Below are 15,116 nucleotides of genomic sequence, written 5' to 3' on the forward strand. Positions count from 1 at the left end.
AGAATTGACACTCCTCTAACGACAACTTCAGCCCTTCAGTGTTCATTGAAAGACTTTCTCCAATCGAGCTTCATGCTCCTACAACGTCTTGCCAAAAACGAAGATGTCATCCAAGTATACAAGCACTTCTATCAAATTCATGTCATCCACTGTGTCCTTAATCAATCTCTGAAAGGTGGCGGGGGCCCCTGTTAACCCCTGTGGCATGTGGTCGAATTCAAAGAATCATAAAGGGCTGATAAAGGCTGTCTTTTCTCTGACATCTGGATGCATGAGTATCTGATAGTATCCACGTTTCAGATCCAGAACACTGAACCATTTAGCTCCTGATAGGCATTGCAGGGCCTCTTATATTTGAAGAGTTCTGTTCTGTACTGATCTGGGATAGTCCTCCGATTCAAAGTTCTGTAGTCAATACACATCCAGAGGAATCCATTTTTTTTTTCTTTCGCACAACCACAATAGGTGATGCATAAGGGCTCCTGGATTCTCTAATAACCTCTGACTTCTTCAGTTCAGCCAACTGTTCCCGAAGGTATTCCAGGTCATATAGAGGTATTCAGCTAGCTCTTTCTCTGAAAGGCTTGTCTTCACTCAGCCAACTTCGGTGTTGGGCACTCTTTGCGCAACCCATATCAAAGTCTTTGGAGAACATTTTGTCCCATCAAGCTAGCTGAGCTTTGATCCTCTCATCCCATCTGGACAGCAGTCTCTCTCCCATTTTCCCTCCGGATTAAGTTGTCCCCCTCACTAGGTTGGTGGCACTTCCTTTCCCCATCACCATACGAGGCTTCAGGCTGATTGGATCGCAGGGAAGAGAGAGCAAGGGGTGGATCTGCCAGGCCTTTTGCCGTCCCTTCCTGTGGTCTGTTCATGTTGCAGAAGGATCTCTGGGATGTGTAGTCCAAGGGTAATATCACAACATGCGAATAGCTAATCCAAAAGACTACTAGTCCCACAATCATTCCCGTTTGGCTCACTGATATGATGACAATTACTAGAGCCCAGGACTAGGGGAACACTGGAATAGACGGAGAACACAGGGGGTTGTCTGCATAGTAAAGTAACGGTAATCTACTGTTGCTTCAGTACATTGTCATAACAGGTAATTACTCTCACATGGCACATGTATACTTGCAACTACACCCCAAAATGCATTCTGCTACTCCTCCTGAGTATGGAGATACCACATGTGCGAGACCTTTTCACAGCCTGGCCACATAGAGAGGCCCAACATGCAAAGAGCACAGGGCCCTTGAGCACCAAGACAATGGAATTTTCCACAAAATGACCCAATTTTGAGAAGCACATAGCATACACATGCCTAGCCACATAGAGAAGCCCAGCAGAAAAAGAGCAGCATCAGGTGTTCTAGGGACATAAATGACACATCTAATTTCCTGACCAGTTATTTTTGAAGGCCCTTCATATTTCTAGCACATAGCATGCACATACCAAGAATTATATCCCAAAATACATGAAAAGGTAACCCAGATATTTTCATAGTTAGTAAGGTTGAATAAAGACACCAGTCCATCCAGTTCAACCTGAGTGAGTGTCTACAATTGTCCCTATCCCTGCACATTGCACACTCATGTCAGTCCCTACCCTCAAGGAGCCCACAATCCAAGGTCTCCATACATATACAATTTTTGACAGAAGCCAATTAACCTACCTGTATGTCTTTGGAGTGTGGGAGGAAACCGGAGTACCCGGAGGAAACCCATGTATGGTGGCCACACCGAAAGATGAAATAATTTTGGAACCAGGTTTTCAGTGTTATCTATACGGTCAAGGGTATAACTGTACCAAAAAGATTTGGGACTGCCCTACCAAATAAACCTGTTCCAGATATCTCAGAATCCTCTCCGAGAGAGAAACGTGGAGAACGGAAATATTTGCTTTGTTTCATTTTGGATAAATTCGTTCTGTTACTAATTTAGTTTTGTTGATTCTTTTCGGAATTCATTTTAATTTTGTTTTGTTTATTCATTTTCTAACGAATTCCCCATTTTCGGAACGGTTTGAATTTGGATCAGTCAAAAATGATCAACCAATTTGAATTCTGTGTGAAGAATAGCTGTATCAAGTCTCTGATGTGCGGCCGGGTTGCTGAGAGGGCGCCCCTTGCGGCTGAGTGCAGCGTACCCCTGGGAGTGAGACAGGGAGTACGGTGTCTGGGTTGCCGTATGCGGTTTTCTGGGTAGCCAAGTTGCTAGGGCAGCTGGGGTGCGCAGGTATAGTAAGTTGGGCAACTGTGCGTGGTAGGATTCCAGTGGAGCAACCAGGAGCAGGGTCACACCAGGCCAGGGGTCATACACAACAGGTTCAGTCCGAGAAGAGGTACAAACAGGATGAATCAGGAACGGAGTCGGTAGCCAGGCCAGGGGTCAAAACCGTGTGGACAAGCGGAGGTACAGGAGTGCAGACGGAAGCGTAGTTGGGTCCAAGCCAGGGGTCGGAGCAGGCAGAGAACAGGGAGTCAGGCAAGCTGAGTAGTCAACAGGAATCGCATAATCAAACACAGGCAGCAGGTACAAGGGACACGGGGAGCTGACTATAATCCAGCAACCTGCCTACAGTCTGCAGCAGACTTAAATAGGCCAAAAGGCGCCAACTACTGTGACCATGCACACGCGTGCTGGCGTGGTTCCATGCTCACCTGCCGTAGTGCATCTGCGTGCGCCCGCCATATTGCACCTGCGTGCACCCGTTGTTGAGCACCGGTGTGCGCGCATGCACCTGGGGATTCGCCTGGTGCGAGCACGACGGTTTCTGGCAGGATCGCCAGTCCTACGGTTGCTTCCCTGACAAGCTGGTTATTAAGCAGCGGGCTGGGAAGGTGACCTCCACTTCCTTAACAACCGATGACTCATTAGCTGTCAGAAACAGGCTATTTAACACACCCTAGCAACCTTTCAGGGTACACCTCACCAAGGATTGGCCAGGGCATAGTAAAAATTCAGTCTAGTCATTTCAATTCCCAGCCCTATGCTCTGGAAGCTTCTCTGAGAGGGAAAGAATTCAGTAGACATGTGCACTGCCAAAAAAAAAAAAAATAAGTTTATTTTTTTTCATTTTATGGATCATTTGTTATGATCGATATTCATTATTTCTAATAAATTCATAACTTTGGATATATTTGAATTTGTTATGTCCCATTTATTTAGATGCGGTATTTATAATTTTTTTTTTGTTTACCAACAATTTTATTGAGTTTGAAAATGAAAACCATCAAGTTACAATGCAAAGTCATAGGCATCGTAAATAAAAACCATTATGATATAGTCCAGTAATACATACATATCAAGCATAAATGGTTACAGTTAGTAAAAGTAACACCATCAGTATTAATTTGACTGCCCAAATTTTGGAATCAAAACTTCCATTATTCTTGAAATAAGAAGATCTTGGGGGCGTCACTAACTTGATGCTACACACCTAACTTAGAAGGGGAAAACAACACAAAAATAAAGAAAGAAAGTGGGGAGGGGGGAGAGAGGGGAGAGGAGGGGTGATTAACCGCGTGCTCTGGCGCACCAACGGGTGGGTGCTATTCTTGTGAACAACCATTGACCCTGGGTCTTACTGATCAAAGGATGACCAGGTGGCCCATTTTCTTTCAAATATTGGCATAGTATCCATTAAAGTGTGGTGTAATCTCTCCATAAGCCTGATCGCCTCACTAAATCTTATTATCTGGTCCCAAGGAACTGTCGGCAATCTCCAGTGCAGAGGAATTGTCCAGTGCACCGCACTGAAGGGCGTATTGGCCAGGTTCTGAGCCGGGGGGGCCGCCCCCGCGAGGTCCGCAAACAGAAGGCCCATCTGGTGGGTAATTGTTTCTTGTGTTCCTGCGATTTGGGCCAATTTATCAGCTACTTTCTGCCATATGGGCCCGAGGACCCTGCAACTCCAAAAAGTATGGAGGAGGGTACCCCCATCCGGATATCCTCAGAAGCAGCTCCCGAGATCAAAGGATTACATTTGTTCAATCTTGAGGGGGTATAATACCACCTAGTGTGGAGTTTTATAACAGTTTGCCTAAATGCCAGGGATTTTGTGCATTTTCTCATATTTGATATCATAACCAACCATACCTCAGGAGCTATATCCAGGCCTGTTTCTGTCTCCCAACCAAGCATAGCTTGGGACTTTGCAGGGAGATCTAACTCATTGAGAAGTTGATACACTGTAGAAATCGTACCTTTGTCCCTAGAGGAGGACCGACATATAAGTTCATATGAGCTTGGTGTAAGCAGCCCCTCTCTCTGATAATGCTGGACCTGCAGGTATTTATAGAATTCCTCCCTGGGTAGACCATGCTGCTCCTGCAGGAAGGTAAAAGAGCTAAAGGGGGGCTCTTGAGACAGTGCCTCTAATGTGGTTAAGTTTTTCTGTATCCAATATTTAAATCTATTGGGAGTGTTGAAAGCCACTGGGAACCTGGGGTCTCCCAGGAATGAGTCCAGGCAGGGGCAAAGTGGACCCAGGGCATATGATTTCTTGTATAGGGATCATAGTTGTAGTGATTGGGCAACCAGTCCGTTTAGAGATGCCAAATGCTTGGGCCAAACCACTTCTGCCCAGAGAAGACACGGGAGGTAATATGGATTCACCAAAGTTCTCTCGAACTGAAGCCATGGGACCATTCACAGGGGAGAGTGCCATTGAGCCATTTGCACCAGCCTGGCTGAGGCATAATATAGCCACAAATGCGGGAGCCCCAGGCCCTCCAGTACTGCTGGTCAAAAAATAAGTTTTTTGTTCAGCCTAGGTTTTTTGTTTTGCCAAACAAACATATTGACCTCTTTTTGGATAGCATCGTGAAACATATAATGGTAATGACCTAAAATAAAAAAGAAGTTTAGGGAGTATAGATATTTTAATGGCCTGTATTCTACCCATAAATGATAACCGATACTTATCTCATATGCATAGTATTTGTTTAACATGAGCAAAGACCTTAGGGTAATTTACAAAGTATAGCTTGGAAAGGGATGTGGCGAGCTTAATACCCAAGTAGGGTAACGTTTCCGTGCATAGAGTAAATCCAAAACTTGATTGAATACCCGTTAGTGTATGTTGCAGAATGTTAATTGGAAATTCAGCACATTTTGACATATTAACCCCCAGGCCTGACAGACTGTGGAAGGTGTTTAACACAGGGATCAGGTTTGGAAAAGAGACCACCGGGTCGGATAAAAAAAGAAGTATATAGCCCGCGTAAATGCTTAATTTAAAATCCTGTTCTCCCTTTGTATAACCCCCGATGTTAGGATTTAAGCAGATCACCATGGCCAGAGGTTCAATCGCCAGTGTGAAAAGCAGGGGGGATAGGGGACATCCCTGCCTGGCCCCCCTGCCCAGAGTGAAATATTCAGAGGTGCAACCCGGCAATTTATTTTGGGTGCGAGGGTGGTGATATAGAGCTCTGAAGCCATGCACGAACTCTCCCCCAAACTCAAATTTGGACAGGACGGATTCTAAATAAGGCCAGGTGACACTATCAAATGCCTTATGTAAATCTAGACTTAATAATAAAACTTTTTTGAAGTATAAGTTTGCGTCTTGAATTATATTGGATGCCAAACGGATATTATCAGTGATTTGCCTAGAGAGAATGAAGCCTGTCTGGTTAGGGGAGATCAGGACGGGGATAATATTTGAGAGCCTATCGGCAAGAAGGCGGCCAAAGAGTTTCAAATCATTATTTATTACCAAAATTGGTCCGTAATTTTGATGAAGGGAATGATCCTTGTTTGGCTTGGGTGTCAGGGACATGTTCGCAAGTAACATGTCTTCTGCGAAAGTGTAGCCTTCTAAAATGTGGTTAAAGACCTTTACTAAGTGGGGGATCAGCTGTGCCAAATTTTTTTTATAGTAAATAGAAGTGAATCCATCCGTCCCGGGACTCTTGAGGGCTTCAGAGAGGCTATCATCACTCGAATTTCCTTGGCGCTTCAGGGGGCATTCAGGGTCTTGGTCTGCTCCTCCGTAAGTGATGGAAGAGGCAAGCTGTCCAACCATGCTTTAATGGAGGGACCAGGCAGGGAGGATGGTGCTGCTAATAGGTCCTGATAAAATTTGGAAAATATCCCCAATACCTCTGTGGGGTGAGTGACCATCTCACCTCTGTTATTTCTAAGTTTGTAAGAGTGAGGAGGTTGGATGGTGGAGTTTAGTTTCCTTGCAAACATCGCTGAAGCCGAGTTGCTATGCAGCAAAAACTTAGCCTTCGACCATCTTAATGTCTTCTCCATTTGCTTAGAAAGAATTGTTTCCAGTTCAGTTCTCTTAGTCATAATCAGTCTATGGGTGTCAAGAGAGTGTGATTGGCTATGTATATGGTACAGTTTGGTCAGCTCGTTGGAAAGTCTGGTAATGTCTTTTGTTTTCTGTCTTTTCCTGGCTGCTTCTAAAGATATCAAATGTCCCCAGATGACCACTTTGTGGGCTGCCCACAATGTGGTGGGTGCAATGTCCCCCGTGTTATTTGTTTTAAAGTATTCGTCTAAGCGGTCAGTAATCTTAGCCACCAGGTTCGGGTCTGAGAGGAGAGAGTCATTGAGACGCCAAGAGGCATTGACCGGTGAAATGCCTATATGCGAGACAGAGAACATTCCTACCTGATGGTCCGACCATGAACATGGATGAATATTTGCTGTTGTTGAATTGGCTAACAGTACAGGGGTGCTAAATATATAGTCGAGTTTAGAGTAGCTGTCATGGGGGTGAGATTAAAAAGTATAGTCTCGAGCCCCCATGTTATGGGCACGCCAGGAATCAATCAATTGGTGGGAACTGAGCAAACGGATGAGTGTCTTTGGAAAAGCATTGGCAGTACTTACAACTCGGCTTCTGTCTAATCTGGAATGAGCCACTAGGTTAAAATCTCCTCCGATCAGTAGATGTGTGGATATGTACCTGTCCAGGATCTGAAAAAAGGAAGTAAAAAAATAAGTTTGTTAGACATTAGGGGCATAAACATTCTTTGATAAAAATAGCAACCCCTCTTGACTTTGATCCAAAGGTGGTATAGAAGTGCTGTTTATATTGGCGGTCAAAGTAACACGGGTGGTTAGATTCAGATAAATGAGTCTCCTGGAGAAGCAAAATATCCGCTCCCATGTGTCTATAAGCTCTAAAGGCCTTCCTCGTCTTATGGGGCAGTGTTAAATCCCTCCACATTATGTGACACAATTCAATCCCCATATTCAAAACTTGTCAGACAGTAGCTTAGGTTGTGAACCTTTGAATAGATATAGATCAAGGGCTGTACAGCTCCCCCGTGTGGTGAGTGGGGCACAGTCCGACTGGTGGACCGCGAGCCCTGTTCCCCTCATAAGCAGCCCAAGGTCTCCCAGGAAGAATAGAATTAGTCCCGTCAGAACTATAGAGCACCCAACAATAATGTGAAAATAAAAAAAATTTGAAAGAAAAAAGGAAAAAAACAAACAAACATATAGATACAGCAAAGCAGTATTCATAATTTTGATAATTCATAACTTGGGATAAACTTGAATTTGTTATGTTCCATTCATTTAGATGTGGTATTCCTTATTTTGATAATTGATAATAATTAGAACGAAAATTTCAAATTCAAAAGAACTAAAATCTGAAAATTCTTTTAGACATGTGCATGATGAAAAAATGTGTTTTTGTTTGTTTTAATTCATTAATCTAGATATTTAGTTTAGTTCAATTCGTATTTTTTAGTTCAATTTGTATTTTTTTTCTTCGAATTCCCCGATTTTTTTCATTTGGAAAAGTTCAATTTGATCAATTTTCGAATCGGTCGAAACGAAAATGTTATATTGTTTTTGTTTTGAATGCAGCAAAGTGAACAAACAAAAAAAAATCTTCATCAAATGATTGCAATGACTCTTTAAATCATCTTTGGCTTAACAAAAACAGCAATTATTTCCAAATGGTACTCTAATAACACACACAGTCTTTGATTTCAGCAATATATGGAGTTAAAATTCAAATGGAGTTCAATCTAAAATTCGATTTGAATATCAGTTTGAATTTCCGAAATTTGGACAAATTTCGTTATGTTATTCGGAGCATTCGGTAAAAATTTGTTTATATTGTAATTCGGATATATCCGAATCTCCGAATATTTGTCTGAATATTGATTCGGAACAAAACGAACCGTACATGTCTAAAAATAAGAATGAATTCATCCAGACCCCTGGTGTATTTGTGTAACATTTATGTTTCTTTTTGTTTTCTTTATAAATTTTCTATGTTTTAGTTACTACTGATAAGTAGGACTTTACCTGCAAAAGTGGTGTCCCTGTATATGACTTATTTAGCAAATTTTGTAAAACTTTAGTAAAAATACATTGTAAATAAGAATGAAAATCCAAAAATGTGAAAATCCGAAACAAAAAACATTCAAATAATTTATATTATAATTAAAATATTAAGCTTATTAACATTACATGATCTAATTTGCTCCAGCAGGGCAGATTAGAATAGAATAAAATGAAAAGAGTAGAGTAGAATAGAAAGGAATAGAATAGAAAATAGCAGAATGGAATAGAAAAAACAGAATAGAAAATAATTTATATTATAATTAAAATATTAAGCTTATTAGCCATTATTATATATTTTTTATTTATAATAAATAATAATAATAAAAACTATAATAATAGTTATAAAATATTAAATTATAGGTATTGGAATCTCCTTTCAAATTTGGCTGTTAGTGAAAGTAATGAATACGAATTTATCTGAAGTTACAAATTATCCGAAATAACGAATCCTGGACAGCTCATAACTATGGATAAATTTGTATTCATTACGTTCACTAACAGCCAAATTAGTTTATAACTATTATTATAGTTTTTATGATTATTATTATTTATTATTAATTTATTACTTTCCATTAATTTAGATGTGGCATTCGTTATTTCAGGTAATTCATAACTTCTGATAAATTTGTTTTTGTTAAGTTCACTAAAAGCCAAATTTGAAAGGAAATTCCAATACCTATAATTTATAGTTTATAACTATTATTATAGGTTTTATTGTTATTATTGTTTTTAATAAGTAATAATTATAATTTAAAAACCTATAATAATGGTTAATAAACTTAATATTTGAATTATAATAGAAATTATCCAAATGTTGTTTTTTTGTTCTTTTGGATTCTCATCCTTATTTCTGGTCTTTCGAAATTTTCATTCTTTCTTATTTAGAGATTTTAGAATTTTTGGATTTTTGTTCTTATTTTTGTTCTGATTTTCACATTTTTGAATTTCAAATTTTCGTTATTTTAGAAAATTCAGGCAAACTTTTCATGATTTCGGAGATTCATAACTTTACGAATTTGCAAATCACAATAGTAAGTAAATTCACAAATTGGAAAAAAATGATAATGAAAAAAGGATTATTTGAATTTGAAAATGAATTTGAATTTTACTTAAAAATGGATTGGAATTCAAAAATGAGTTAAAATGTAAACTGGAGACATATTGCAATCAATACAGTAAGGTATAAATGTGAAATATGATGATGAGTCCTACTTAGGCTGCTTCATATGGTTATATAGTTAATCTGGTTGAATAAAAGACACAAAAGTCCATCCACTTCAATCAACTGAGAAAAAAAAAAGAAAACAAACATACTTGAATAGAAAACCTCCATATACACCATCCAAAACCCATAGTTGATCCAAAGGAAGGCAAAAAAAAATAGAATAAAACACAATAAACATGATCTAATTTGCTCCAGCAGGGCAGATTAGAATAGAATAAAACCGAAAAGAGTAGAGTAGAATAGAAAGGAATAGAATAGAAAATAGCAGAATGGAATAGATAAAACAGAATAGAAAATAATTTATATTATAATTAAAATATTAAGCTTATTAGCCATTATTATATATTTTCTATTTATAATATATAATAATAATAAAAACTATAATAATAGTTATAAAATATTAAAGTATAGGTATTGGAATCTTCTTTCAAATTTGGCTGTTAGTGAAAGTAATGAATACAAATTTATCTGAAGTTACAAATTATCCGAAATAATGAATGCTGGACAGCTCGTAACTTTGGATAAATTTGTATTCATTATGTTCACTAACAGCCAAATTAGTTTATAACTATTATTATAGTTTTTATGATTATTATTATTTATTATTAATTTATTACTTTCCATTCATTTAGATGTGGCATTCGTTACTTCAGAAAATTCATAACTTCTGATAAATTTGTTTTTGTTAAGTTCACTAAAAGCCAAATTTGAAAGGAAATTCCAATACCTATTATTTATAGTTTATAACTATTATTATAGGTTTTATTGTTATTATTGTTATTAATAAGTAATAATAATAATTTAAAAAGCTATAATAATGGTTAATAAACTTAATATTTGAATTATAATAGAAATTATCCAAATGTTGTTTTTTTGTTCTTTTGGATTTTCATCCTTATTTCTGGTCTTTCGAAATTTCCATTCTTTCTTATTTAGAGATTTTAGAATTTTTGGATTTTTGTTCTTATTTTTGTTATGATTTTCACATTTTTGAATTTAAAATTTTCGTTATTTTAAAAAATTCACGCAAACTTTACATGATTTCGGAGATTCATAACTTTACGAATTTGCAAATCACAATAGTAAGTAGATTTACAAATTGGAAAAAAAATGAAAACGAAAAAAAGATTATCTGAATTTGAAAATGAATTTGAATTTGACTTAAAAATGGATTGGAATTCAAAAATGAGTTAAAATGTAAACTGGAAACATATTGCAATCAATACAGTAAGGTATAAATGTGAAATATGATTATGATTCCTACTTAGGCTGCTTCATAAAGCTATATAGTTAATCTGGTTGAATAAAAGACACAAAAGTCCATCCAATTCAATCAACTGAGAAAAAAAAAGAAAACCAACATACTTGAATAGAAAACCTCCATATACACCATCCAATACCCATAGTTGATCCAAAGGAAGGCACAAAAAAAATAGAATGAAACACAATAAACATGATCTAATTTGCTCCAGCAGGGCAGATTAGAATAAAATAAAACCGAAAAGAGTAGAGTAGAATAGAAAGGAATAGAATAGAAAATAGCAGAATGGAATAGATAAAACAGAATAGAAAATAATTTATATTATAATTAAAATATTAAGCTTATTAGCCATTATTATATATTTTCTATTTATAATATATAATAATAATAAAAACTATAATAATAGTTATAAAATATTAAATTATAGGTATTGGAATCTCCTTTCAAATTTGGCTGTTAGTGAACGTAATGAATACGAATTTATCTGAAGTTACAAATTATCCAAAATAATGAATCCTGGACAGCTCATAACTTTGGATAAATTTGTATTCATTATGTTCACTAACAGCCACATTAGTTTATAATTATTATTATAGTTTTCATGATTATTATTATTTATTATTAATTTATTATTTTCCATTCAATTAGATGTGGCATTCGTTATTTCAGGTAATTCATAACTTCTGATAAAATTGTTTTTGCTAAATTCACTAAAAGCCAAATTTGAAAGGAAATTCCAATACCTATAATTTATAGTTTATAACTATTATTATAGGTTTTATGGTTATTATTGTTATTAATAAATAATAATAATAATTTAAAAACCCTATAATAATGGTTAATAAACTTAATATTTTAATTATAATAGAAATTATCCAAATGCTGTTTTTTTTGCTCTTTTGGATTTTTATTCTTATTTTTGGTCTTTCGATTTTTCGTTTCTTTCTGATTTAGGGATTTTAACATTTTTGTTCTCATTTTTGTTCTGATTTTCACATTTTTGAATTTCAAATTTTAGTTCTTTTAGAAAATTAGTTTTTGAAAAAAAAATTGTTAAGCGGTCTTTCGTTAATTCTAATGTTTCCGAATTAACGACTATGGCGAATTTTGACGAAAAATCTATTCGGCACAAAACGAATTGCACATGTCTACAATTCAATAAAAAAAATTCCCAGCATGTGAAACCGTGATCAGACCAAGGCAAGTGATCCCCGCTCCTCTGATTATATTACAAGCCAAAACATTAAATTTGTTAAAGAAAATGAAATAAATGTCGTACCGCGCTCTGAATTACCATATATGCATACATAAACAATGATAGTGCTAAAAATCATAAGTGAATTCATAAGCATGCGTGTTGAAGCACGAATAATAGATATCCATATAAACGAATTGTAAAGAAAATTTAATTGAAATTAAATTAAAATTTCAATGTCTATGGACCACCCCCAAAATTTTCTATCAATTTGAGTGATGAGAATCCCTGTGAACTGGGTGAGATAAATAGCGTCTTCCACCACCACCAGGCAAACAATGGACTCACCAGAAGAATCTGACACCCGATACAGGTAGTCAGGCCAAGCGCAGATACCCATAGGAGTGTACCTTCCGAAGAGAGACTGGTCCACGGCCCGATCAACTCCAACACAACGTCAAAGCTCAAAATCGAACATAAAACTGTACAAGTCGTGCACAAAAATGCACAAAAATAATGCATAAAAAAGCACAAAAAAAAACCCCACCGGAAAAACACTCAAAGACGCTATGTTGAATGCAGCCTAAGAGAGAAAAAAAGAAAACAAATACAGGCAGATGCATAAAATTATGAAAAGGGCTCCTGGTTTGCTCGGGGATTACCTTTGGAGAAACTTTTACTTGTTTGGAGGTTTGCTCAAACTAAATGGGTGTTCAGTCAAAACTCGGGATGCAGCAGACAGTAAAACATTTAGCAGCCATATTGCTGCTGCATCTCCCCCAGGCCCATCAGTCAGGTATGAGCTGAACCGTACCGGGGTTTGGTTTAGCGTAGGTTCAGAGAACATTATCAAGGTTTTGATCCTAAATCCCAACCCCGCTGAAATCTATGAGACCCAAATCTTAGAAATGAGTAATGGCCATTTTATAAGCTGATAGGTAAGGTATTGTCCGACAATGTGTAAGGGGGGGGAGGGGGGGGGGGGCTGTGCCAATGCAAAAACAATTTTTATAAATAATCAATCAGTGGGGAGAGGGCGTTTTTCAGGTGACTTTAGAAATAAAAAAAACTCTTCAATGCATGCTTGGGGGACGCCTTAAGGCTGTACGGGGTTTTATAGACCAAAAAGAGTGATTTTTGTTAGGTATTTTTTTTAAACAGACAATGCTTTTTTTTGTGTGTAGCAGTGATAGACTATAATTGAGCTCTGGAAAAAGTAGTGACAATATAACTATAATCTATTCCAAAGTCTATTAGACATGCGTAATATGTTTTGGTATGAATCAAAATTCAAGCAAACTTTTCATGATTTCGGAGATTCATAACTTTACGAATTTGCGAATCACAATAGTAATTAAATTCACAAATTGGAAAAAAAATGAAAACAAAAAAAAGATTATCTGAATTTGAAAATGAATTTGAATTTGACTTAAAAATGGATTGGAATTCAAAAATGAGTTAAAATGTAAACTGGAAACATATTGCAATCAATACAGTAAGGTATAAATGTGAAATATGATGATGATTCCTACATAGGCTGCTTCATACAGTTATATAGTTAATCTGGTTGAATAAAAGACACAAAAGTCCATCCAATTCAATCAACTGAGAAAAAAAAAAAGAAAACCAACATACTTGAATAGAAAACCTCCATATACACCATCCAATACCCACAGTTGATCCAAAGGAAGGCAAAAAAAATAGAATAAAACACAATAAACATGATCTAATTTGCTCCAGCAGGGCAGATTAGAATGGAATAAAACCGAAAAGAGTAGAGTAGAATAGAAAGGAATAGAATAGAATAGAAAATAGCAGAATGGAATAGATAAAACAGAATAGAAAATAATTTATATTATAATTAAAATATTAAGCTTATTAGCCATTATTATATATTTTCTATTTATAATATATAATAATAATAAAAACTATAATAATAGTTATAAAATATTAAATTATAGTTATTGGAATCTCCTTTCAAATTTGGCTGTTAGTGAACGTAATGAATATGAATTTATCTGAAGTTACAAATTATCCAAAATAATGAATGCTGGACAGCTCGTAACTTTGGATAAATTTGTATTCATTACGTTCACTAACAGCCAAATTAGTTTATAACTATTATTATAGTTTTTATGATTATTATTATTTATTATTAATTTATTACTTTCCATTCATTTAGATGTGGCATTCGTTACTTCAGAAAATTCATAACTTCTGATAAATTTGTTTTTGTTAAGTTCACTAAAAGCCAAATTTGAAAGGAAATTCCAATACCTATTATTTATAGTTTATAACTATTATTATAGGTTTTATTGTTATTATTGTTATTAATAAGTAATAATAATAATTTAAAAACCTATAATAATGGTTAATAAACTTAATATTTGAATTATAATAGAAATTATCCAAATGTTGTTTTTTTGTTCTTTTGGATTTTCATCCTTATTTCTGGTCTTTCGAAATTTTCATTCTTTCTTATTTAGAGATTTTAGAATTTTTGGATTTTTGTTCTTATTTTTGTTCTGATTTTCACATTTTTTCATTTAAAATTTTCGTTATTTTAAAAAATTCACCCAAACTTTTCATGATTTCGGAGATTCATAACTTTACGAATTTGCAAATCACAATAGTAAGTAGATTTACAAATTGGAAAAAAAATGAAAACGAAAAAAAGATTATCTGAATTTGAAAATGAATTTGAATTTGACTTAAAAATGGATTGGAATTCAAAAATGAGTTAAAATGTAAACTGGAAACATATTGCAATCAATACAGTAAGGTATAAATGTGAAATATGATGATGATTCCTACATAGGCTGCTTCATACAGTTATATAGTTAATCTGGTTGAATAAAAGACACAAAAGTCCATCCAATTCAATCAACTGAGAAAAAAAAAAAGAAAACCAACATACTTGAATAGAAAACCTCCATATACACCATCCAATACCCATAGTTGATCAAAAGGAAGGCAAAAAAAAATAGAATGAAACACAATAAACATGATCTAATTTGCTCCAGCAGGGCAGATTAGAATAGAATAAAACCGAAAAGAGTAGAGTAGAATAGAAAGGAATAGAATAGAATAGAAAATAGCAGAATGGAATAG

This window comes from Lithobates pipiens, unplaced genomic scaffold, assembly GCF_037356315.1.
Source record: "Lithobates pipiens isolate NorthernLeopardFrog02 unplaced genomic scaffold, aLitPip1_a1.2 Scaffold_23, whole genome shotgun sequence".
NCBI classification, from domain to species: Eukaryota; Metazoa; Chordata; class Amphibia; order Anura; family Ranidae; genus Lithobates; species Lithobates pipiens.